Below are 27,134 nucleotides of genomic sequence, written 5' to 3'. Positions count from 1 at the left end.
CAGAAAATATTGGAAAACAAAACCCACTACAAGCAATAAAGACCACACCTCATGCACACAAAGCAAGGACACATGACTATCATAAACACACCAAGATTAGGCAAAAGGTACACACAAGGAGCATACTGAAGATAGGACAATTTGCAAGCAAGTACAGGTAACAATAGCACACCCTACTTGCCGACCGCCAATCGATTGATTGTAAATTGGAATCTAAAACCCAACACTCAAATCTAAAACCCTATTCTAAAGGCTAAGGAATTGGGTTCACCAATCAAGGCTATCTCCTTACCTAATCTTGATATGCTCATTGTGGAGCAATTTCCACATGATACTGCTCTTTTTGTGGATCTCTCCGAGGCTAACTTTAATAATGTTATTAGTAGACTTTAGTTCTTTTGCAAATCCTCTGGTGCTAGGATCTCTCCCATAAAATTCTACATCATTAGATGGGATGACTCTCCTCCTACTTGGGCTAGAGAGAAAGAGTGGCAGTGGATTGGACCTCACAATATTGTGAGATACTTGGGGTTTCCCTTCTCTACTGAACTTCCTCTGAAAGATATGTGGACTTGGATTTATTAAAAAATTGAAAACAAGCACCTTAAATGGCAAACACATAGGAGATACAAAATGTACTTCCATCTCACACTGTCTACTATGCCTCAACATTGAAAGGATTCTAAGGAATTTTTTGTGCTCTAATGGTTTGGGTAATAGCAAAAGACACAGTGTGATGTGGGAATGGTGCTGTTACCCCAAAGAGTTACGAGGTCTTGGCATGAGAGATATTAAAAATAAGAAGTTGCTCTGGCATCTAAATGTATTCTTAAGGCCCTTGATGGCAATGACCAAGGAATGTGTTCGTTAGAAACATTCTGACTAGATCTAAAATCAAGAAGGGAAACCAATGTGGAGATGTTCCTCTTTTGGATAGTCTTTGGCGATTTTGAGGTTAGGCTTGCATGCTCAAAAGTGTTCCACTCTATCTAGAAAGCATGGGATTAGGCCAAACACTTATTTTGCACAAGGTATGTTGTGGGTAAGAATCTTTCTTATGACTCTGTCAAAGACAAATCTATTTAGTGGGGTCTATATCTTAAAAATAAACCCCTAGCCCTAACTCAGTGTTACTCGGCTAAGCTTTGACACAAAAAAGGCATTTCTCGTGTGCAAGATATCGTGATGGATAATCGGATAGGTCCTTGGGAGGAGATGAGGTATAAATTTAACATTCCAAATTCTCATAAGAAGACTTACATTTTAATCAATAAGGCAGTGGGTAAGTTCTTCCTTGGTAAATACATTATTTCTCAGCAGCTTTTGGAGCAGGTTTGGTGGACAGATGGTAAGCCTCTTGGTGACATCTCTTGTAAGAAAATTTATAAGTTGCTTAATTATAAGTTGAATATCTTTGATAGAATCTAATGAGGGCACAACCCAAGACAAAATGAACACAACAGAAAAGGAGACTTCTATTATCAAAAATAATATCATATTACATTCATTACAATAACAAAAAAACAGCCTCAACTACATGTCCCACGGGCTTACAATATTACCAATTTCTGGAGAAAAACCTTTCTCTTAGTACATTCTCCTAAACTTCACCAAGATTGCCTTTACATCGCAAGAAGTGACCCTAGGTAACCTGAATTATGTTTAGGTTTAGGAATACACTTTAGATTATGTCATTTGGCATCCACCGCCAAAACAAAAGGTTTTAGATGACATGTCAGAAGTCAGTGCAAAATTAGAAGATTCTAGAAATGGTAGTCCAACTTCTAGGGGGCATATCTTTTGATTTGGGACTCCAATTGACAAACCATTTACATTTCTGGAGATCTCTCTTAGTGCTCTATATGCCACTATGAACCAGCTTCACTCGTCAACCACTTTTTGGGCCCATATGAGGTCGTTTAGTGTCTCAAATTCAACTTTTAGGAGGTCTCTAGTCAGCATAAAATTACAATAACCAGATTCTTTTCTAGATTGCTTGAAATTACAATTAAAACCATCCCTCCAACTTACACCCTCTAACTCATCAATTATGGCTCTATTACAAAATAACCCATTTTATGCACTGACATGTGTTTCTAGGAATTAAAGCCCAACACACATGCTAATGTTTCATGACACCCAGAAATTTTCTTCCATCAACAAGACAAACCCTAGCAATATAGCATACCTTTTCATCTTCCTTTATTAAGGGCTTGAGCTTGTGACAAACTCCATCTTTTGTTAGAAAATAGGTGCTTGAACGACCATCATGTACTGCCAGTCATACTACCATGGCCTTCCCAAAAACAAATGACACACATCCATTGGTATGATGTCACAGAGTACCTCATCATGGTAACTCCCAATCTTGAACTTCACCAAACATTGTTCACTAGCTAGTACCTTATGGTCATCTTGCACCTAGGCAATCCAAGAAGGGTGTGGATGTTTCTCCCTCTTGAGTTTTTAGTTGTCTCCTCTAACACCAAGTTGTCAATGCTCCCACCATCACTGATCACAGCACAACATTTACCCTCACACATGCACCTAGTATGAAACAAACTCCTCGTTTGTTCAAGTTCACTCGCACCACTCAACAAGACCCTTTTATTAACTAGGACCTCTCCTCTTTTTGCACCCTCTGAATCTGATGACTTAGCAATCATTCCCCACATGTTCAACCCTTGCTTGACATTCAACTATCCCCCTTCCTTGGCATTGAGGAAACTCATAGGCTCGATGGCCTTCTCTGCAGTGAAAACATGTATTGCCGAAGCCTCACCTTCCTCTTTTGTCTCCAGAATTTTGATCACAAGGGCGATTTAAACCTTCATTCCTCTAGTTTTGTCTAGTATCCACATCTTTACTTTTCTTCTGCTCCTCATTTTGGCTGCCACAAGACCTACCACTGCCCCTTCCTCCTTGACCTTACCCTCTTTACTTTACATTGAACTTTTTATTTAACTTCTTAACTCACAAGGCAAATTGGTATGTCTCTTCAACAATGGTCATTCTAACCAAACATAGCTCCTCCTAAATGCTAGGTCTTAACCCATTAAGGTAATAGACGACCTTCTCCTTATTAGCTTATGCATTTCCCATCCTAATAATGACTCGATAAAACTCCTTTGTGTGTTCCTGGACAGATTTGCCTGCTTGCTTTAATCCTTGCATCTTCTTGAACAAATCAAGCCCAATCAAGAGGAACTTCTAGCTCTAACAATTTCCAACTTGAGCTGCAAAGAACATCCTTGCTTTCTTTCCTCGATTGAAACTGCAAAATGGTTGCAATTTATTTATAAGCTTAGAAATACTTGAGAATGGGGGTTGTATATAGACAAATTACATGGAGGGTAGGGCCATTAATGGTGGCATGTATAAAGGTCAAAGTTAGGATGAAAAATGGGAGGAATAGGAAAAGGGTGTTTTGGAAAATTTCGCCATATGCTACTTACTCCGCATCACTTTAGCATGTCCATGCCGATTCGATGGGCTCTAATGGTTTGTGCAACTTCAATAATGATGTGGTTAGAGGTGAAAAACCTAAATCCTTAGTCGTCTCTTAGTGCAAGAGTCATAAAATCGAGGATAGTGCATTCAAGCTTATTCCATCAAAAGCAATAAGCATTACCTATATATCTATTATATATCCCATCCATGTATCTGCTTATTACTTATATATCTATTATATATTTGATTTGTACTATGGACCAAATTTTTTAAAATAGACAATATATTAGATTTTTTTGAAATTTTTAACATTTATTCTTTATAATCTACATATTTTATGGTAGAAAACAATTTTTTTTAAAAAAGAAAAAAATCACAAGCTTGACTTTATTTTATCTTTACTCCATTTTTTCTTGAGATTAGCGACACCTTTGTTGATATGGTATGGATGGATTCCTATTTGAATAATAACAGTATGCGAATTTGTATTGATTAACAAGTTTTGAATTTTTGGTTTTGAGTTTAAAATATTGTTATTGCTTTTGATTATATTGTGCAGGTATTTTCTATGTATTAATTTTTTATTATTATAATTCATGATCTATTACCACAATGCACAATCTTCTTATGTTCTCTAATATCTTTCTGATAAATCATAGGGTGTGATACAAGATGTCGATGCAAAAATATACACACAATCTAATCCTAAAATAACAACATTTAAACTCAAGAATTATAGAAATCTACTAACATTAATAAACTAAAACATTATATTTCATGTGACTACAGGGAATCAAATACCATAGTTGATTCTTTGGCTAACTTGATGATTAAATCTACCTTCTTTTGTTTGTCTACCATGTGATCTCACCTCATGATTTTCTCCTTCCCTCTTCCATTCCTCTCTAATTGAATCTCTTGCCATTAAATTTTGGCATGACCCTTCAGTCGGGTCTCTCAAAATTAACCATATCAGGGTCCTCAATATCCTCATACTCAATATTCCTCCAACTCATTGATCTAATCCAGGTTCAAATTTCCCAAAAACATGGAGACCTCAAATTTAGGTCTTTTTCCAAGCCTAGCAATGGCCTTAAAAAGATTTTCCTCCTCTTGGTTCAGGACTTTGCCTTCTTCGTCACCCTCCTACACAACATTTGCTTCTTCATTTTCATCCTCACTTTCATCTCTTACAACAAGATTCATCCCTCTACAAATCTCTTGCAAAGCTTGAACTTGTCTTTGGAGAGTTCGAACCTCAAGGGGAACACCTCTAGCCCTTCCACCACGTTCTCTTTGTGGAGGCATTTTCTCACTCTCTCAAAACCCACAACCACACAATTCTGGTGCGAAGTGCCTCACAATCGACAATCTATCTACACACTCAAGAACTCCTACTCTGATACACTTGATGGGGCATAACTGAAGACAAAATAAACACAACAAAAAATGAGAATTTTATTATCAGAAATGATATTCTATTATATTCATTACAAAAAAAAAAGAAAAAAACCTCAACTACATGTCGTGCGGGCTTACAATATTATCAATTTTTGGGAAAAACACTTCTCACAATACCTTCTCCCAAACTCCACTAGAACTGCCTTTACATCACAAGCATTGACCTTATAAATCCCCAATTATATTTAGGGTTAAGAAAACACTTTAGATTATGTCATTTGGCATCCATCACCAAAATAAAAGGTTCTAGAAGACACATCAAAAGTCGGTGCAAAATAAGAAGATTCTAGAATTGGTAGTTCAACTTCCGGAAGGCATAACTTTTGATCCAAGATTCTAGTTGACGAACCGTTTACATTTCCAGAAAGCTCTCTGAGCACTCTCTATGCCAAAAGGCCATCTTTGCTTGCCCCCATTTTTCAGGCCTGTATGAGGCCATTTAATGCCTCAAATCTAACTTTGAAACATTCGTAAGTTTCCAAGCAGCTTAAAACTACAATAACTTTCAAACAATGAAAACATCTAACCTGATTCTTTATCTAGAGTGCTTGAAATCACAATTACAACCATCCCTACAACTTACACCATCTAACTTATCATAATTATGGCTCTATTACAAAATAATCCATTTTCTGCACTGGCGCATGTCCCGAGGTCCTCAAAAACACTAACCCAAAAAAGTAATAACAAGAATATGAGAGTTGGAATCTCTATTAGGCCCGAATGGGTATCCAAAAATACAAACACATTAAATTGAAACTAAGCATATTTTTGGGTGATACAAGATTGCCCTTACATCACTGGATGCTCCTGCATCAAAATCAACCAGGTCTAGGGTTTTAGATTGTCTAGTTCTAGATGGCAATATATTTTTTAGTTGTTTTGGCATTCTCATGTTGAACCTAAAAAGGTTTGCTTTAGGTGGGTGCTTTTTCTGAAAAAACCTTGTTGTTGTGTCTTTTGTTTCTTCCAATGGTAAAAAGCTTGTTTCTTGTTCCATGTTCCAATATAAAGAGTATTTTGAGCATTTTTTTTTTGAATGAGAATTTCCCTATTATATCTAGGCTCTTTTCTTTGGCAATCATATAAGATGGAACCATAAACCTAGTTTGTCTAGGCAAGAGATCCTTGCTAGCTTTGTGGAAGCATTTGATTTCAAACTTAATGCTTTATGGTTTGCTCTTACTAGTGAAATTCTATGGTTTATCTAGAAACAAAGGAATGAGGAACACTTGCAAGGAAGGAAAAGGTATCTTACTGAGGATTTTCTAGAACTCGCCCACTCTCACATCATGTCGCAAGTCACTGCTATCATTGAAGTCTCAAGGGAGAGGTTTTCAGAGCTACTCAAAGAAGGAAACATGGTTTTATGCCATTCAACTCTCCAATTTTGTGCTTGAAGAGAAAGAGAGGGATAGGTTGAATCCGAATACTCAGCCACTTCAGCAAATTGAGCAAACCAAATCTATTGTTCATAACCAAACTCAAATAGGGATCCTGCAAGAACATTACAATAGCATTCAAAGGGACGAGGCCAGTGGTACTCGGGAGGGAGATTCTTTATTTGGAGATAGCTGGAATACTACTAATGTCAAAAGCAACAATAATGGATGGGATTATACAACATAGGCTGATTTCTTTTTTTGGTATAAAGAATATAATGTTCATATCAGATGGATGTTTCCATCAATGTTACCAGCCTTGGACTCGGGTCAAATTCGGTTAGACCCAAATTGGGCTTGAAGTCGGTCTCGACGGTTGGACTCAGCAAGGACTTAGCAAATTTTTAAAAACCTAACATTCAAAGATTTTTAAGGATTTTAAGTTTTCTTCATGCATCATTTAGCCAATTAACATCAAATACACAATAATTGAGATACATAGAAGCTACTTTGCACACATATACAACTTTTCATAGATCACTAAATATAAATGCGAATTTTTAAAAGAAATTACTTAAACTGAATAACATAATAAATATCTGAAATATAGTGTAACAGTCAAATGTCTACAATATCCATGGAATTGAAACTTCAAAACATATATCAAAAGAAAGGTTCATGGTAGCCTATGTCGTCCTATGAGTACGTCTAAGTTAGGTCATGGAAGACTCTAGATCCATCCTCTCTCCCTATGTCTGAGATTGAGCCTCAGTGACCTGCTCATCATGATCATCCTCCTCATCCCCATACTCATCCTCATAATCCTTATCATTAGAGTTTGATCCATCGCTCTTAGCCTTAGGAGCCATCCTCTCTCCCTATGTCTGAGGTTGAACCTTAGTGACATGGTCATCATGATCATCCTCATACTCATCTTCATAATCCTTATCATCAGAGTCAAATCCATCACTCTCGATCTCAGGGTCCTACACTAGGTCTCCTCGTGCTCTAGCCTTCTTTTCCATCGCCACTGCCTTTGCCTCTCGATCCACTTGATCAACCTACTCTAAGTCTTCATTACTAAAGACAAGATCATCAACCTCTTTGTTCCACCCTGCTTGTATATCAACCTTCTCTAATACAATGGGCGATGTGTCGGTGCCCAAAATCCATTTGTGGCAGAAGCGAGGGTTGCAGTGAACAAAACAAGATAATTCAAAGTTTTTACTACCAGCCTATTATGCCTCTTTGAGTGTATATGCTCGAACATACTCCAATTGTGTTCGCATCCTTAAGCACTAGATGGTTGGCTCAAGATACTCCAATTGGGTTACCTCTTCAAATTTGCCGTAGAAATGGAAATATAACCCAAGTCTGAAGAAGCCTCCTCCAAATGCTTCTTTTGACTCCTCTCAATGCTTATATGCAAGCAACAAAGTGGCACAAACAATCAGAATTCAATAGATAAGAGCCAACCGATTTGCTAATCTATCTCCCAAAACCCCAGTACTCTTCCCTCAACTCTTGTTTGTCTATGCTTTGTGTTTGCAAGTGATAGAATTACCTTTTTAGGTCTTACTCATGCTTAACATACCAAAAAAAATCAAAAAATTGGTTTTGTCTTTTCCAAACGCTGCCCACCGGCCAAGTCAGGCTATCAGGACTCAGCGAGTCAGCCAAGACTTGGCTAGGACTCGATCGAGTCAAGACCTAAGGCAATTTGCCTCGTTTTGATGGGCTCATACTCTAAACTTGATCAACACTTTTTGGACGATAACGTTGTAGTAGCTTTTCACTGCCTTCTTTTGTATCCAATTGATGAACTGTCTCTAATAGAAAACAAAGCATGGTTCTTACCTACACCTAGAGGCATTTGTGCATAGTTTTTTGGGTGTAACTTTGTTTGCCCAACATGTCAAAACAAGGGATCTAGTGAAGTGTATTCTGACTAAAATTGTCTTTGATATATTGTCTTGGATAAGTGCCATGCTGGTTGGCTTATTTTGACCTGAAATTCAAATTTTTTGAAGTTTGTACCAGCTATTACCAAAGTTTTTTCAGATTTTGACAAGATAAATTATTTAGAATCTCGAGTTTGCTTAATTTTTTCGGTATAAGAAAATGGGATGGATGACATCAAACAACATCTTGGAGTGAAATCAATGGCTCAAAAACAGAAAGTACAATATCTAGAAGTAGAGGATACTCTCAATTTTGAATATCAATTCCTAGACCAACTTTCTATAGGTATGCGAACTTGTCCCATTGTTTTGTTGAATAAGTTTAGCGACTAACGAAATGCTTCCTGAAGTGCCATTTGGCAAGATTGTTGTGAAGACTTGGGCGCACCTTAGAAGTCTCCATGAAACATCAAATAAAAGTTGACATTTATTTTTGAAAGATATTTTTATGTCCCTTAACATAAATGGAAAGATATTTCTGCAAACTAGAAGAGGGCATGGTAGTGATTCCAGTGAAGAGTCCACCATGACCCTACAAACATATTATTGAGATGCTCAACATGACCTCCACTAATGTTGAAGTTTAATGACTTGTGGAATAAGCTCTTGTAGCAAGCTAGGTGTATATAGTAATTTGGTAGCACCAATGGCATGGTCAGTGCACAAAAAGTATCTACTACCACAAATAGAGGAAAAGGCATTAACGTGTTTGAGTTCAGCAACTAAACCTAGTCGGACCTATACTGTGATCATTGGCAAGCCTATGTCTAGACTTCAAGATGCAGACACTTGAAAAATGTCAATGGCCCGACACACCCGACTTTAGCCCGTCCTATGCAATTAAATAAATATCATTTTTTATTTAATCAATTTCAAAATTCACTTTTTGCCCTTTACCCTTGTCCATTCAATCTTATCATGTAAACTTGTTCAAAAGGATTATAACCTAAATTCATGATCCTGTGACAATTATCTGACCTCAAATACCTATGTTTTGTCTAGATTCACTACATTTAGACACTTTCTAAGCGTTAAATTAATGTTTCATCTCATTTATTCATTTCATATCTAAACATGTTAATCCTACCCATTCATATAAGGATATTACTCCAATGCTTGCATTTATCCATCATGTGGCACTTTTCACATGACTACAACGTTGAGGTTAATGTTAATCCTCATTAAATACTAATCATTCCTTGATCAATCTATACAAGCCCTTGATTTTACCTATTTGGAATTGTATAAAATAGAGGCTTCTCAACACATTTGCACATCCTTTCACTCATAATAAATAAACTCATGTCATTCTTACCTTAACCTAGAAGCATTTTTGCATAATTTTGGGGTTTTTCTTTTCTCCAATTTTAAATTAAAATTAGGGTTTTCTTGTTCTAATCAACTTCTTGAAACAAGGGTTGTAGTATTTTTCTACAAAAAAAAGAAATTTTTTATTCTAACTAAACTTATCTTGGGATCTATGCCAAGATCATTATACTATGTTTGACCTAATGACCATATGTTTAAGGTTATTTTGGTTTTGATCATTTGAAACAAAAAAAAAGATTCTTTCGTAGTTGAAAATACTTTATTGAGACATTCAACATTACCTCAACTAATTTTGACTTGAAGTTCGATGGGTTGTGCAATAAGCTATTAAAATAAGCTAGGTGGAGATAGTAGTTTGGTAGCACTAGTGACATGGTCAGTGCGCAACAAGCATTTTCTACAAAAAATAAAAGCAAGTGTATGTCCACTTGGTAGAAAGGACAATGCACATTTCAGGAGGGCATCAAGAAGAATATGAGAGGCTTGGTCATGTACAGAAAGCAATTTGTTGACCAAAAGCCCAAACTAGGAATCTTAGTAGAAGGTTCATGTAGCAGAGCATTCTGAGTAATCTACCTTCTATGTTTGAATGGCAAAATGCCTTAAAAGGTTTTATCTTTTGTCCAAGTAACTAGTAAAGTAATAACCATGAAGGGAGAATAATAAAGTAATTAATGATCATTTAGGCATATTTAGTTTATCAGTTAATTTATTAGGTAAATTTTATTTTCTTAGCTAGATTATTCGTATTTTCTTTCTTCGTTATTTTTCTATATAAGGGGACTCCATTTGTAATCACTCAATAATTGGATAAATAAACATTATACCAGTTTGCCTCCGTTTCAAAAATGCACTTCATTTAATAAAATCGGGCATACATATCCAACAGTAGCATGTATATTGCTTAAGTGTGTCTACATTCTTCTAAAGAAGAAGCTAAACAAAAGTCAAAAACAATAGATAACATTAGCATAACGTATCAGATTCTCAAATTTTAGAAGACACTGGAAAGTTGATTTGAACTCTATCTTATGGTCCAAATGATATTTCCCAATAAATCCCAGAAACTCTGATGCACACATTCCATATATACCAATATTTATCAATTTTCAAACACAAATAAATCCTTCCTATAAAATCAATTTTTAGCACTTTTTTAAATCTATTAGAAAATATTTTTAAAATACATGATCAACTAAAAATTTATTGAATTTATCATTTTTCCTATCAAGATTTCCTCTATAAATTCCTTTTTGGTATTTTTCTCACATTTGAAAATAGCGCTTAAAATAAACCTCCAAACATTGGATTCAGGACTGAAAACAAGGCAAGTGTTGTTTAATCCCCAATACTCACTCACATATGTTTCCCTCTTGCACCTTAGAGTGAAATTGAGGATAAAAAATAGCTATCTTTTTCCTTCTTTTTTTTCTTCTTTTTAAAGTTCCACCTAAAAAATTGATCACCCTACAAAATGAACTCAACTCCATCTTCTAATGGAGTATGTAATGTTCCTAACTGAGCGGAGGGGAAACTTTGAGTAAGCCTAGGAGAATTTCTTCTATTGGAATCAATTGTAGGGTCTCTCAGTTACCGCACGGTAGTCTGAGAGTATGGTGTATAGGTTGTGACACGTGCTTGGAGGTCGTTGTAAGTGGGGCAACTGCAAATGCAACATACGAACAACCGCAATGAGTAACCATACTATATGAGCAATAAGAAAGCAACCTCTAGATGTCCATACAGAGTGGAATGGAAGTCGTACGGTGTGAGGGACTAGATGTCTCTACGGAGGAATGGAAGCCGTACGGTGGGAGGGACTGGATGTCCGTACGTGGGGAATAAAAGTCATACAGTCGGAGGGAGTGTATAATGGCCATACGGTATGGTCGTACAATGTGTGGGGCAATCGTACAGTGGAGTGGTGAATACGTCGTATGGTGTAACTATACGATATGGGTTTTTGGCCACGGAGTTTGCAAAGGGTCATGCGGTGTATGTAAAATTAACTACGACCAGATGCCAGAATAATACATTCATCGAAGACACCAATTGATGCCAATACAAATGTTTCAATCCAATCTCTAGAGATATATATGTGAATCAGCAAACATGATGGTGCATGGATTCGCCAGATCCGAGCAAGTAATACAAAGACAAAATAGGGTGAAGTTTGGATCCCACCAAAACTGGAAAGCCAAGTAGGGAAGATCTTTCACTTCTGAAATCGCAAACAACAAAGAATCCCAACGGGAATTTGCAGTACAAAGAATAATAAACCAAATCGCATACATACTACTACCTACATGCCATGCTTAAATACCTGTCAGAGAAACTTTCTGAGGATTTACAAAGATAGCCGACGGCCACACCTACCTAAGAAAACAATTAAAAAAAAGGTCTGAGATATACTTGATGGGTACACAACCCAAGAACAGAATGGACACAACAGAAAAGAGGAATTGTATTAACTGAAAAATAAGCTAGTACATTCAGTACAGAGAAAATAAACTTCAAAACATGCCCTAAGGGCTTAAAATAGCATAAATGTGGAGATAATTTCTCCTTTCAGTACCTCCTCTCCAACTCCACTCCGAACTGCCTTTTACAATGCCAGAAATCTCCTTAAATAGACCCGAGAGGGTTAAGGACTAGGAGTACATTCTAGAAAGTGCTAGTAGGCATCCACCGACCAAATAGAAGGTTCCAGAAGCTGCGTTAGAAGTCGGTGCAAATCTAGAAGAATCCAGAAATAATAACCGAACTTCCGGGAGGCATAACTTTTGAACCGTAGCTCCGATTGACGAACCGTTTACATTTTCGGAAAGCTCTCGAAGCGCTCTATAGCCCTATGGACTAGCTTCGCTCGTCCCCCATTTTTCGGCCCTTTTCAAGGTCATTTAATGCCCCTAACCTGACTTTGAAGCATTCTTAGGTCTCCAAAACTCGAAAAACTGCAATAACTTTCAAACCGTGGGGCCTTTTGACTTGGTTCTTTTTCTGGAATGCTCTAAATAACAATTACATTCATCTAGCCAATTTACACCTCCTAGTTCACCAAAATGATGACCCAATTACATGTTCCTATTTTTTCGAGATTTTCTAGCACACTGATAGTAGAACTGTGAGAGTTGGAACCTTTATTTGATCCAAATGGGTGTCCAAAAATGAAAACACATGAAACAGAAACTAAGTCTAAGTACATTTTTTTTGGGTGACACAGGATTGCCCTTATACCTCTAGATGCTCCTACATCAGACACCCAGGGTAGATTGAAAAGTGACCCTGTCACTTTATGAATGGTAGAGGAAATCCTAAATGGGAAACCTTGGCTGCTGAAATCCAAGTTGAGTCCTCGATCGGTCGTCCTTTCCATTTGACCAAATACTCTTCATACTGCCTGTTTCTGGTACTCTTACCCACACGATGATCTAGAATGTCTTCTATCTCCCCCTTCTTAGAAGCAGGAATTGGACATGGCTCTAACACCAGTTCCTCATCTGCACCATCATCATGATACTCTGTTAAATCTACAATGTTGAAAATGGGAGAAATGTCAATACCATCTGGCAGCTCCACCTCATATGCATTTCCTGAGTCATGTTTCTTCAAAATTTTGCAAAGGCCAAATTTCTTCATTTTCAGCTTGTTGTAAGTACCGGCTGGAAATCTTTCTTTTCGTAAGTGCACCATGACTAGATCCCCTACTTGGAATTCCTTATGTCTTCCCCTTTGATCAGCCATAGCTTTATACTCTTGATTCATCTTGGTAATGTGTGCTTGAACCTCCTCATGTAGACGCTTGATATGTTTAGCAAATTCCTCAGCTTCAGCACTTGTCCTCTCCCCTTGTTCTATTTTCCTCAGTTCTGGTGCAATCCTTGGGCTATTCCCATATACAATTTGGAATGGTGATTTTCCAGTACTCCTATTTATAGAGTTATTCTAAGCAAACTCTGCTTGTGGTAGAATCAAATCCCATCCCTTGGGCTTATCCCCAACTAAACATCTCAGCAAATTGCCCAGACTTTTGTTTAGCACTTTTGTTTGGCCGTCAGTTTGTGGGTGATGCGTGGAACTGAATTTCAAGTCTATTCTCAACTTTTTCCACAATGTCCTCCAGAAATACCCCACAAATTTATTATCTCTGTCAGAAACTATACTCCTTGAAAGTCCATGTAGTCTTACCACCTCTTTGAAAAACAAGTCTACAATATGGACAGCATCATGAGTTTTGTGGCATGGAATGAAATGTGCCATTTTCGAGAACCTATCAACCACCACGAATACTGAGTCATTACCCCTTTGTGTCCTTGGCAATCGAAGAACAAAATCCATACTTATGTCCTCCCATGGCCTTGATGAAACAGGCAATGGCTGATATAGGCCAGTATTGTGACTAAACCCCTTGGCAACTTGAAAAACTTGGCAACTCTGTACAAACTTTTTCACATCCTGTAAAATTTGAGGCCAAAAATAATGTTCTCTAAGAATGGCAATGGTCTTATCTCGACCAAAATGTCCTGCCATCCCTCCACTGTGTTTCTCCTTAATCAGATTTTCCCTCATGGAACTCCTTGGAATGCACAATTGACTACCCTTGAACAACATGCCATCCTGAAACAAATAGTCTACCCACTTGGTTCTATCTACAGCAACAGGTTCTTTACAAGCTTTCCATGCTTCAGCAAAATCAAGATCCTCGGGGTACAAATTCTTCAGTTCATCAAACCCAACTACTTCAACCTGCATTACTTCTTGGCTTAATACAGCCCCAATAGCACTGCCACTGGCATCACAATCCACCTGGAAAACCTTTCTAAAATCTGGAAGTGCCAACACGGTCTGTTCTGTCACCTTCTTCTTCAGCAATTCAAAACTTCTTGTAGCTGCTGCAATCCATTTGAACTTTTTTCTATCCCCTCTTATTGTATCAATTAGGGGTGCACATATGCCACTGAAATTCTTAATAAACTTCCTGTAAAAACTAACCAGACCATGAAATGATCTTATCTCAGTAGCAAACCTTGGAGTAGGCCATTCCAAGATGGCTTTTACCTTCTCTGGATCCATTTTGAGACCTTTAGGTGATATAACAAACCCCAAATAGACTAACTCCCTGTTTGCAAAGATACACTTTTTCAGATTAATTAACAGTTTCTCTTCCCTTAGCCTTTCAAGGACACTATGAATATGCAATAAATGTTTTTCCAAAATCTAGCTAAAAATTAAAATATCATCCAAATAGACAATAACAAATTTTCCCAAGAACTTCTTAAGTACCTCATTCATGAGCCGCATGAAGGTGCTTGGGGCGTTCGTCAATCCAAAGGGCATGACTAACCACTCCTAAAGACCCTCCTTGGAAAATAAAGAAAGATAAAGAAGGTAGTAGTGAAATACCACTTGAAGTTTCAGATTTACTAGGGGAGTTTGGAGATATTATCTCTGATAATGTTCCAGATGGATTGCCACCAATAAGGCAAATCAGTCATCAGATAGATCTGATTCCAGGAGCTAGTTTGCCTAACAAGGCTGCTCACATGATGACTCCTACTGAAACAGAGAAGCTAAATAGGCAGGTTCAGGAGTTGTTGAGGAAAGGCTTGATTCGAGAGACCCTGAGTCCATGTGCAGTACCTGCAGTACTCGCACCAAAGAAGGATGGAGAGTGGAGGATGTGTACAGATTCTCAAGCTATAAATAGGATAACTATCAAGTACCGGTTTCCTTTGCCAAGGATGGATGATCTTATGGACTGCTTGAGTGGAGCTCAGTACTTCACAAAGATAAATCTTAAGAGTGGCTATCATCAGATACAGATTCGAGAAGGAGATGGGTGGAAAAAAGCCTTCAAGACCAAGGAGGGGCTTTATGAGTGGTTAGTCATGCCCTTTGGATTGACAAACGCCCCAAGCACCTTCATGCGGCTCATGAATGAGGTACTTAAAAAGTTCTTGGGAAAATTTGTTATTGTTTATTTGGATGATATTTTAATTTTCAGCAAGATTTTGGAAGAACATTTACTGCATATTCGTAGTGTCCTTGAAAGGCTAAGGGAAGAGAAACTGTTAATTAATCTGAAGAAGTGTATCTTTGCAAAAAGGGAGTTAGTCTATTTGGGGTTTGTTATATCACCTGTAGGTCTCAAAATGGATCCAAAGAAGGTAAAAGCCATCTTGGAATGGCCCACCACGAGGTCTGCTACTGAGGTAAGATCATTTCATGGTCTGGTTAGTTTTTACAGGAAGTTTATTAAGAATTTCAGTGCAATATGTGCACCTCTAACTGATACAATAAGAGGGGATACAAAAGAGTTCAAATGGACTGCAGCAGCTGCGAGAAGTTTTGAATTGCTGAAGAAGAAGGTAACGGAACATCCTGTCTTGGCACTTCTAGATTTTAGAAAGGTTTTCCAGGTAGATTGTGATGCCAATGGCAGCGCTATTGGAGCTGTATTAAGCCAAGAAGGTAAGCCTATTGCATATTTTAGTGAAAAATTGAATGATGCAAAGAAGAAGTATTCTATTTATGATCAAGAGTTCTATGCAATAGTTCAAGCCTTAAAGAAATGGAGGCATTATTTATTGCCAAAGGAATTTGTTTTGTATACTGATCATCAGGCATTACAGTACCTAAATAGCCAAGGTAAATTGAATCAGAGGCATATGAAGTGGGTAGAATTCTTGCAGAGTTATACATTTGTGTTGAAGCATAGAAGTGGAAAATCTAACAAGATTGCAGATGCACTAAGTAGGAGACAGTTGTTGCTTACAGTAATGCAGGTTGAAGTAGTTGGGTTTGATGAACTCAAGAATTTGTACCCTGAGGATCCTGATTTTGCTGAAGCATGGAAAGCTTGTAAAGAACCTATTGCTGTAGATAGAACCAAGTGGTTAGACTATTTGATTCAGGATAGCATGTTGTTCAAGGGTAGTCAATTGTGCATTCCAAGGAGTTCCATGAGGGAAAATTTGATTAAGGAGAAACATAGTGGAGGGATGGCAAGACATTTTGGTCGAGATAAAACCATTGCCATTCTTAGAGAACATTATTTTTGGCCTCAAATTTCACAGGATGTGAAGAAGTTTGTACAGAGTTGCCAGGTTTGTCAAGTTGCCAAGGGGTTTAGTCATAATACTGGCCTATATCAGCCATTGCCTATTCCATGAAGGCCATGGGAGGACATAAGTATGGATTTTGTTCTTCAATTGCCAAGGACACAAAGGGGTAATGACTCAGTATTCGTGGTGGTTGATAGGTTCTCCAAAATGGCACATTTCATTCCATGTCACAAAACTCATGATGCTGTCCATATTGTAGACTTGTTTTTCAAAGAGGTGGTAAGACTACATGGTCTTCCAAGGAGCATAATTTCTGACAGAGATACTAAATTTGTGGGGTATTTCTGGAGGACATTGTGGAGAAAGTTGAGAACAGACTTGAAATTCAATTCCCCGCATCACCCACAAACTGACGGCCAAATAGAAGTGGTAAACAGAAGTCTGGGCAATTTGCTGAGATGTTTAGTTGGGGATAAGCCCAAGGGATGGGATTTGATTCTACCACAAGTAGAGTTTGCTTAGAATAACTCTATAAATAGGAGTACTGGAAAATCACCATTCCAAATTGTATATGGGAATAGCCCAAGGACTGCACCAGAATTGAGGAAGATAGAGCAAGGGGAGAGGACAAGTGTTGAAGCAGAAGAATTTGTTGAACATATCAAGCGTATACATGAGCAGGTTCAGGCACACATTACCAAGATGAATCAAGAGTATAAAGCTAGGGTTGATCCAAAGAGAAGACATAAGGAATTCCAAGTAGGGGATCTAGTCATGGTGCACTTACGAAAAGAAAGATTTCCAGCCGGTACTTACAACAAGCTGAAAATGAAGAAATTTGGCCCCTGGAAAATTTTGAAGAAACATGACTCAGGAAATGCATATGAAGTGGAGCTACCAGATGGTATTCACATTTCTCCCATTTTCAACATTGCAGATTTAACAGAGTATCATGATGATGGTGCAGATGAGGAGTTGGTATTAGAGCCATGTCCGATTCCTGCTTCTAAGAAGGAGGAGATCGAAGACATTCTAGATCATCGTGTGGGTAGGAGTACCAGAAATAGGCAGTATGAAGAGTATTTGGTCAAATGGAAAGGACGACCGATCGAGGACTCAACTTGGATTTCAGCAACTGAGGTTTCCCATTTGGGATTTCCTCTACCATTCATAAAGTGACAGGGTCACTTTTCAATCTACCCTGGGTGTCTGATGCAGGAGCATCCAGAGGTATAAGGGCAATCCTGTGTCACCCAAAAAAAATACTTAGACTTAGTTTCTGTTTCATGTGTTTTCATTTTTGGATACTCGTTTGGGTCAAATAAAGTTTCCAACTCTCACAGTTCCACTATCAGTGTTCGTGTAAATCCCGAAAAAAATAGGAGTATGTAATTGAGCCATCATTTTGGTGAACTAGGAGGTGTAAATTGGCCAAATGAATGTAATTGTGATTCAGAGCATTCCAGAAAAAGAATCAGGTCAAAAGGCCCACGGTTTGAAAGTTATTGCAATTTTTCGAGTTTTGGAGACCTCCTAAGAATGCTTCAAAGTCAGGTTAGGGGCATTAAATGACCTCGAAAAAGGCCGAAAAATGGGGGACGAGCGAAGCTGGTCCATAGGGCTATAGAGCGCTTCGAGAGCTTTCCGGAAATGTAAACGATTCGTCAATCAGAGCTACGGTTCAAAAGTTATGCCTCCCGGAAGTTCGGTTACGTTTCTGGATTCTTCTAGATTTGTGCCGACTTCTAACGCAGCTTCTGGAACCTTCTATTTGGTCGGTGGATGCCTACTAGCACTTTCTAGAATGTACTCCTAGTCCTTAACCCTCCGAGGTCTATTTAAGGAGATTTCTGGCATTGTAAAAGGCAGTTCGGAGTGGAGTTTGAGAGGAGGGACTGAAAGGAGAAATTATCTCCAGATTTATGCTATTGTAAGCCCTTAGGGCCTGTTTTGAAGTTTATTTTCCTGTACTATTTGTACTAGCTTATTTTCTCAGTTAATATAATTTTCCCTTTTCTGTTGTGTCTATTTGGTTCTTGGGTTGTGTTCCCATCAGTAATGGACAATGGGGCCCGATAAGGTATGCAAATTATTATTTGTACTTTCTATTTATGGAAATAATGTGTTTAAAGTGTAGATTAAAATATATATATTAAATATATGTATATATTTAAATATTCATTTAAATTTTATATTTATTTAATCGGTACTATATTGGAAATTATAAAACGATTAATATGAGTTACAATGTGAATCATGATAATATTAATGAGAAATATAATTATGTTGTAGGAGCTATTTTTCCTTGATCTTTCTTCCGAAAATGGTCTTGCAGGAAAAAGAGGGAGATTAAGAATTGTGGATGAGCTTAAGAAAATGGAAGGACATGTTGCTTCTACTACAAATCTTAATGAATGCTTGGAGCTTCAATGGACGAAAAGAGCAAGTTGGAACTTAGAAAGAAGTAATCAAATTTGATGTGATGCAAAAGTGTTCAAAGATATAAGAGTGGAAATTTTACATTGTGGGGGAATAATAACGAATGTTTCATTCCCACTTGAACCATCTTATGTAAGGAGATGTTCCATGATCCTCATGGGCAAATAAGTACTCCTCTAAGGATGTTCTTGTAGGAGAACAAGGTTGGTACTTTACACATGATATCAAATATTGTGTAGATGAGAATTCATTAGTCATTTCATGATCAAGATAAAGTGAGGATGTTGAAGTGAATATCTTTAATAATTGGGATTACGAGTATCCTTCTACATTAAGAGGGAGTATGACACTTCTTCGAAGGCAACGCAGGAGCTAAGAAGATTAATACTCAGAGGGAGTCTAAAAATACATGTGTGTGATTGCATGATTTTGATGGGCCTACTCTTGAGTGCATCATGAGGAATTATTGACTTATCACTAGAAAATCAAAAGATTAATATAAGATTCAGAGTGAGTTTGATAGGCATCCTTCGGTGAAGAGATTTTCTGACGAAGTAACTATAGGACCTCACTTCCCAAGATCATTGTTCAGAAGGAGAAATTTTGAGATGCAATCCCTTGTGGATGAGTGATAATGTGCTCTCCTCTATAAGAGAGAAGTCTGAATTGAGAATCCTTGTTCCACCCTCTAGTAGCAGCTATGGCAGTTCATGGTGGATATCATGTAAGTTACTACATGATGTTATGATATGTAATGAAAGGTGACGATTTTTCATCGACATATATAAACAAAAGTTAACCATTATAAGACGACGACCTTATAAATGGTAGACCTGTTATCATGACAGACTTCATTAAATTGTTGTCCAAAAGTGTTGGAAATCATGATAACGAAAAGACAAAAGGTAACCATTGTAAGGTGGCGATCTTAAAAATCGTAGAGGTATTATAATGGTTCTTTGGTCCGGATTTTGCCGGAAACCATGATAACCAACTTTTGTGGTTCTTTAGGCCAGATCTTGTCAGACACCATATAGACCACACTTAAGGTGTTGTTTTTAAAGTTATGGAAATTGCTTCAATTGTGTGTTATGAAAGTTGAGAAATTTGGCCTCATAGTAAATTGAATATCATACTGAGATGATATCTCTTCTTACTCTTGAGAGAACAATGTGTTCTATAAGTCCTCCCTAACTAAGAGGAATTGTTAATGTTGTAGCTTCTGTCGGATTGATTTTATCATGAGATTCCTTGTTGATGGTAAATCATCTTTAAGATAAATATCTTATATATATAATATATATAATATAATATATATTATATATATTATACATTATATATTATTATATAATAATATAATAACATATTACATATATGCTTAAAGATGAGTTATACATATGGTTATTTATATTATATTAACTAATGACGATTAACTATAGAGACATGTCTCTTCATGAGACATTTCTCCTCTCATATTTATGAGTCTTCAAATCTGCATTTAGAGGACATCAATCACATTGGCAATGTTAGTACATTTGCAGAATACGATCCATGTTACTTAACATTGACAACATACATCATGAGAGTTAAAGAATCAGTTCGGGAAGTAGTTGAAGATTTTTCCTTTTGATGAATTAAAATACATCGGTTTTCCTATCATTCGCATTGTTCACTTCTTTACCATTTCATTGTAGGGATTGGTAGAAGTTTGAGACCAATTGGAATACATAAAGAATTGAGTTAGCTTTCTCTTGATTTTGGTTTGGATTGATCTACTGGAGTTTTGAGGTAGATATTGTCAATTTACTATAATTGGGTCTAAAACACTTAGTTCACCAAAGTTTGGTCAATAAAATGGCCTTTTCTCTAGTTTTATATTGCTCCTACTACAGGTCAGTATACTTGGCAGGGGGGTAGTGAATTAGCATACACTCTAATTCAAACATTTAACTCTTTAAAACACTTCACACTCGTCTATGGGTTAGTGATTGCTATAACTTAATAGGTCAAGATTACGCAAAAGCAAAGAACATAAGAATACCAACACATAACACAGTATTTATCTTGTGGAAATCCAACTATGTTAAAGACAACAGAGTGGGAGTGAATCCTCACAAAGCTTGCACTCTCTTGAAGTGTGCCCGATGAAGACCTTATCTTTGGTAGAAGATTACAAATACACTATTAGGTGTCACTCGATTAAGGGATTTTGATAAGACTTGTTACAATCTTTCCCTGTTAGGCAAAGATTAAGGTCCACACTCAACATGATTTTCTATTGCGAAGATTAGTAAACAACAGGGGAATGATCTAACAACTTAGCTACTACACTTAAAGCTTGAAATAGATCCTTCATCAGCTCTTTTGACAAATCTTGAGCTATGCTTTGCCTTCTCTTGGTTCTGCTACTTTAGACTTTGATCACTTGTGTGTTTGGCATTCATTGCTTATGCACATGATAAACCTTTGTTGTTTGGGCTTACTTGCTTCCCCTCTTGTCATTCTCCTTCACACTTTGAGATTTCACATAGCTCGACTCTTCTAGCTCTCTAGCTATTAACTTGGCAATCTAACCTTACCTCTTTCAACTCGTCTCCTTTTATACTTTCCTTCACTTTTGCTTGGAAGCCCTAATCTGCAAATTCAAAATTTGAATTCCCATCCCTACTAATAGCTCGACTCCCGTTGCAATAGAGCGTTCTTCTTGTCAAATGTAGCGTGTTTGTATAGGACTCATGGGTGTCGTGTCCTCGATGACTTCCACTTGTTAGAAAGAATTCAAATTTGAATTCTTCTGACAGTTCCTCGGTCTATTCCCCCATCACTATTACATGCAACATTGAGGCACTTCTTCCTTCTACATGACTAGACAGTCATGGGTATCTTGCTTCATAATTCGCCTTATTGACTTGGCCAAACCTTGTCATTGGTCTATTTGCATTCCTTTTTTCTCAGCATCCTTCTTCTCACATAGACTTCACCTAGCATACTTCATTTAAGTGGATCACTTTTGTCCCTGCCTCTGCTAGACCCTCATTTCTTTTCTCTGATAACCCGTATAGAGTTGTACATCAACGTTCCTTGCCAATCATTCCTCTCTACTGGTTTTGATATCTTTGTGTGTGTTGACATCAACGACAACACCTTTGTTAACTTAGTTTACCAATCAGTCTTCAAGACACATACAAACAATCTCCCCTTTTGGCATTGATGCCAACACTTAGTCATTTGTGCATTCTCTATTTTGGTGCCCTGCTTCTTCATTCAGTGTCTTCCCCTAAAATATTGCATCTACATGCCTAGACCGTTTTGTGGCTCCTCTCATCTTCTTTTTCTTCTCTTGTCTTCTCAACTTCTCCCCCTTTGACAACAATGCTCAAGGTGACCATCATTTTTTTTCTTTTGTTCTCTTAGTTGTCCCCTCAATGGAGTAGTCCCTTGTTCTCATCAATTCACCTTTAGACTTCTTTGTTTCTTGATCATGGATTGATCTCGTCTTGTCTACACTAAATTTAGGCTGGATAGGGGTAAGACTCGTAACCTTTATCTTAGATACTCGAAAGTATCCTTCTAAAGAGGCTTTATAAAGTATCCTAGTCCTTGTCATCATTACTGGTTGACTCTTCATCAGTCACACCTTCAACAATTCATCATCGCTTCCTCTCCTTTACTCTAGAGTTAGACCACCTTTTGTTGGTTCCTTTCCAATTGTTATTCTCCCTCCAATCATTGGTCTCCTTTCTAACAGGTTCTAGACATCTAGATGCATAATGTCCTACCTTTTTTATGTAAAAGCATTTCAATAGGAGCTTACCTCTGTACTTCCCTTTGCCTTTGACCATTATTTTTGTAAACAAAACTTCGAGATCTACTTGTTCAACTTCTTCAGCATATAGGCTCACCAGTTCTCTGTTGTATCTAGATGCACTTGCTTCCTCCCATCCTTTTTGTGTTGCAGTTGGTGCAACTGAGGCTTTGAATGCAGTTTCAACCTTGGGTGGTTGACTATTAATAAAGTTGCTAAGCTCAAATGCAATGAGCTGGCCTATCAGGGCATCAAGGGATCCATCCATCTAGTCAATTGTTCTCAGCTCTTGAATGGCTGACACTCGTATTATGTGTTTGGGTACCAAGGTTCTTAGTACCTTGCTCACACACTCATCCTTAGTCATTATACCTCCAACAAATCTAATGACTAACCTGACTTCCTTCATTCACTTCCCATAGGTCTCAATGTCTACGCCTTCCTTCATCCTCGTATCACCAAACTTTCCTCTTAGTCTTTAAGCTCTTGCCTTCTTCACATGCATATCTCCACCATAGATGATTTTGAGCTTCTCCCACATCTCATATGTTGTTTCCATATCTTCCACATATTTGTGTTCAGAGTAGGACAGTGTGCCTGCTAGAGTATCCATAGTGGTTGTGTGAGTTTCTTTCTCCTTCAACTGGTCCAAGCTAAGTTGCCCAACTGGTTCAACACATGTGACCTCTATTTGGGTCGAGTAAGCATTACCAAGAGTTCTCAAATGTAGATGCATCTTTTTACACCATGAGCTGTAGTTTTCCTTGAAAAGCTTTAGTGCATCTCTTTTGAACATCTTTTAAACTCTTGTCTACTGAGGACCTAGGCTCTAATACCGTTTTTTGGTCCTACTACAGCTCAATATACTAGTGGGGATTGAATCAGTATACTCTCTAATTCAAACTTTTTACTCTTTATCACGATTCACACTTGTCTAGCGGTTTGTGACTGTGAGTCGATCCTCACAAAGCTTGCACTCTTGAAGTGTGCCCAGTAAGGAGCCTATCTTTGTTCGAAGATTATAAAGAAATTGTTAGGTACCTCTTGGTTAAGGGATTTTGATAAGACCTATTAGAGTCTTACCTTGTTAGGAGCAACCTGGTTAAAGGACTTTAAAACACAAGTCAATTTTTCATCCTATTAGGGGAATTGTACAAAGAATCTGTTAGGGTCCAACCTCAACAAGATTTACTGTAGCAAAGATTAGTAAACAACAAAGAATGATCTAACTTAGCTACTTGACTTAGCTTTAAATAGATCCTTCTTCAGCTCTTTTGAATAGTATTGAAATGTGCTTTGCCTTCCGTTAGCTCCTCTACTTCAAACTTTGATCACTTCCATGCTTGGCATTCCTTTCTTATAAATATGATAAACCTTATGCTATTCGGTCTTACTTCCTTCCCCTCAAAACGATATCTCTTTGAGGGTGACTTCTCTATTGTTACTCTCCTTCATACTTTGAGATTCCCCTTAGCTTGGCTTTTCTAGCTCTCTAGCTATTCACTTGGCAATCGAACCTTACCTCTTTCAACTCTATCTCCCTTTATACTTTCCTCTAACTTTGCTTAGAAACCCTAATCTGTGAATTCAAAATTTGAATTTCCACCCCTACCAGCTCGGCTCTCGTTTTAATAGTGCATCATTCTTGTGACATATAGCATGTTTGAATAGGACTCACGAGTGTCATGTTTCCTCAATGACTTTCTCTTGTTCAAAAGAATTCAAATTTGAATTTGAATTCTTTCAACAGTTCCTTGATCTATTCCCCCATCACCATTAAATGCAACATTGAGTACACTCCTTCCTTCTACATGACTAGGTAGTCATAGGTATCTTGCTTCATACTTCGCCTTTTTGACTTGGCCAAAACCTCTTACTGGCCTAATTGCATTCCTTATTTCTTGGCGTCCATCTACCCACACGGACTTTACTTAGCATACTTTGTCGAAGTGGATCACTTTTGTCATCACTTGTGTTGGACAAATGCATTTGACAACATAATCAAGCCCTAGCCAAACATCTCAATATTATTAACTTGAAAAGTAATGCATAGGTGCATGTAGAATGCAAAAACACATGGATGAGAGAAATGTGTGTATGGAATTGTTCTTTTACTGTTGAAACAGATCTAACCCAACCATTGCCTTGAAGAGATTCACAGTTTCAACGTAGTTGCTTTGTAAATGAACCAAACTATGCCTATAGGTCTATTTGCAAACAATACCGGTTGACCAAGTCGATGGTGAGATCTAAGCCTAAAACTTTGGAGTCTATTAGGTATCCCAAAAGGGTATTTGAATCTATGATTTGTTAGTAAGGTTGTTTAAAGGGCTTTTAAAATAGCAGCTAAAAAGTGGCTTTCAAGAGTTACTTGAATTAGGTCTCTATTAGGCCTATTGCCAAGTAAAATCTTCATGAAACAAATTGTAGGTTTTGAAATCTTGTCAAATGGATCCAAATGAAATTTGATGTGAGACTAAGTACCTATCCATGCCTAACCTATTCAGATCATGATTTGTCAATACTTGTAAGGACAAGTATAATGAATGTTTGAGGCCTATAAAGTGAAATATCCTTCATGGAATGTTGGATGTGTCATTGTAACTTGTTAATCAAAAGGAAACGGTGATGAATTGGTAGAAGATCAGTCCAAAGTGGTTAGTTTGTATAGAAGGGCTTGACAAGAGTGCTTGTGGGTTATAGAAACCTAGTTTTCATGTTGCCTCTGCAACAAGAGCGGGTTAGCATCTACTCCCTGCTATTCAAAAATATTCCCTTTCATCCAGAGATTAGGCTTCACATTCCCTTATGGTATATGGTGGATATCATTACTTCACCTTGTCATTCCTAGAAAAGATCTATTAGCAAACTTAATCTCCATTGTCCATCATCATCTTAATCCAATCCCCTTGTCAACCCGATTCAATTCCAACAAACATCTACCTCTAATCCAGAGATAGGCAACCATTATTCATCTCAATACACATCAAATCCTTAATCAGACATCATCCCTATAATATCAAAGTTATCAAATCTATTCAGTTCCTACTTACAAACTATCTTAAGTAGAAATTAAATATAAACCCTTTCTCAAGAACATTAGTCTATCTTAAGTATAGACAATCATAAAGTGATGTCCCCAATGTCATGAAAGTTAGTTTATTACCTATCGTGCACTTTTTATTTTTATTTTCAGCATGTGATGGTTGTGTCAACAATTTTTGTAATCATTCGGGAAGTTTATTTCAAGCCATATATAAGCTGGGATTAGTTGGTGTAGGTATATGAGTTTGATATTTTATTTCTCTGTGTGAACTACTAATTGCACTTTAGTTCTCAATGATTTTTGAGGTGAAAGACCATCTCTAATTGGCATTCGTAGTTTTGGTGGGAGTAACTCCTCACCCTATTGTGCTCTGCTTTAAGTCTGAGATCATTCTAATCTAAAGTGTTATCATTATTGAATCAAATTGAAATTTTAATTGTTGGTCTGAACTTGTGAAATCTTGGCAATTCCATTTAGTAATTGTTTTATAATCATTGTGGCATACTGTAATATTCAAGGTTACCAGAGGGTTAGCAGTTGACCGACTATCATTGTACACCCTAGCTAGCAAGAACATTTTTCATATGGCCTAGCGGTACATACTGTGTGGGTGGGACCGAAACCACCATAAGGCATCCTTGGGGACACATAATTATACAGCTAGAACCAAGTCCATCGCACGACACCCTTAGACGCATAGCACAAGAAATAAGAACAACCAAGTGACGCACGAGATAGTCCTATTGCATTGGCTATAAAGAGGTTAATATAATTTCGATGCCATTTTTTGAAGGGAGCACAGATCATTGTTGCATGTGTTTTGTTGTTGTGTCAAGTTGTTGGTGTTGTGTGCAATGGACCTGTTGTCTGTAAGTCCAAACAGCAGTATGAGGATCCTATTGGCAGCAAGGACAAGGTCACACAAGCATTCAAGTTGTAGAACATCGTATGCACCGAATGTCTTTCATACTATATCTTCTACTTCATCCAAAGATACCTTTTATCTCATAACAAAGATTGAGGCATCCCTCTCACTCCATCCAATGATCGCACATCCCACAACCCCCTTCCATGTCATGATACCCTTACCAAGATCAGGAAATTACTTCCATTATGTCTAATGATAATCCAACACCTTAAGAGAAAAATATTTGTTACATCTCAACCAATGATCCTATTGTAAATTAAGATCAAAAT

At 37.5% G+C, this 27,134-nt stretch overlaps 1 long non-coding RNA gene across 3 annotated transcripts in view; it reads right to left on the bottom strand.

The window, feature by feature from the left end:
• The window catches only part of LOC149551519 (uncharacterized), a 216,339-nt gene that overhangs the window by 114,842 nt on the left and 74,363 nt on the right, over positions 1-27,134 (bottom strand). The gene's annotated exons all lie outside the window — the stretch shown is intronic.

This window comes from Cupressus sempervirens, chromosome 6 (genome assembly GCF_028749045.1).
Source record: "Cupressus sempervirens isolate cs-2001-9-10 chromosome 6, ASM2874904v1, whole genome shotgun sequence".
In the NCBI taxonomy this organism is placed as follows: domain Eukaryota; kingdom Viridiplantae; phylum Streptophyta; class Pinopsida; order Cupressales; family Cupressaceae; genus Cupressus; species Cupressus sempervirens.
Note: the sequence above shows the minus strand (reverse complement) of the source record. Positions and strands in the feature narration are given on the sequence as shown.